Source organism: Echinops telfairi, unplaced genomic scaffold, assembly GCF_000313985.2.
Source record: "Echinops telfairi isolate 266 unplaced genomic scaffold, ASM31398v2 ScPeMD7_2;HRSCAF=8, whole genome shotgun sequence".
Classification (NCBI taxonomy): domain Eukaryota; kingdom Metazoa; phylum Chordata; class Mammalia; order Afrosoricida; family Tenrecidae; genus Echinops; species Echinops telfairi.
The window spans coordinates 29,031,019-29,032,226 of NW_022103898.1; positions in this window are offsets into that span (position 1 = coordinate 29,031,019).

Below are 1,208 nucleotides of genomic sequence, written 5' to 3' on the forward strand. Positions count from 1 at the left end.
AAAAAAATCAAATATTGTGTTCCTTTCATTTATATTTTAATTTATTTTTTGCTAATGATTTTATTGGTAGAGTTTATTTCTAAAGGTACTTCTTACCTATCACATACAATAGTGAAAAATTGAACATCTAAATGTCTAACAATAAGAAATTGGTTCAGTAACATTTATATTTTCCTATGCCCATATGTTAAAATATCAACGATGTGGTCATATAAAAGATGCGCTTGAGAGTAGGATTCATGGATATAGAGAAAGATTCGGGAAATATTTGTATATGTATTTACCTTTGCTGCAATTATAGATGTGAATGCAGTAAACATACAGGAGGCAATGTTATAACCAAACTTTGAGGGAATGAGTCATGTGCTTGGGGGATCAGGACCATAGTCTGTGGAGATGCCAAGGCCAATTAGCATAACATATTTCACAAAGATGATGTTCTACATCCTAATTTGGTGAGTAGTGTCTAGGGTCTTAAAAGTCTGTGAGTAGCCATGTAAGGTGCAACTTTTGGTCTTTTCTCCATTAACAGCAAAGAAGAATGACGAAAACAGAAAGGCCTATAGACTAACGGACCATGCAAACATCAGCTTCCATGACGCAGACCGGAACAACTAAAATGGTACATGGCTACTACTATCAATTGCGCTGAAGGGATCACTTTAGAAGGTGCTGGATAGAGTGGGAGAAAAATGTAGAATAAAACCCCAAATCATGAAAGAGGCCAGGTTTACTGGTTGGACAGAGACTGCTGGAAACCCCCTGTCATTTTTCCAGTCTGGAATTGAACAACTGCTATTAGAATAATCAATCATGTAAGATCAAAGGGGCAGCAAAACCGGAATTACACTGGCAGAGTGGAGCTTTTGTAGTATGCATTTTTCCTGCTAGTTGAGCATCAAAACACACTCTGAGTGAGTGCACCCATTGGCATCGCTTGGAAAGTTTCTATCGGATTCACAGTGAATTTCTCTGTAAAAGCAGTTTTGCTCAAACCTTGTTTTTTGATGGCCAATTTAACAGTGTGTGGCTGTGAAATTTTGTTTCCTGTTCGGGGAAAAATGCTGCAGAAAATGTGATTTTGAACACAGTTTACAAGGACAACACTATGGGGAAAACTCAACTTGTTTCAAAAAAGGTGAAATGTCGATTGATGACAAACCTTGTTCTGGATGTCAGTCAACTTCCCAAATGGATGAAAATGTTGA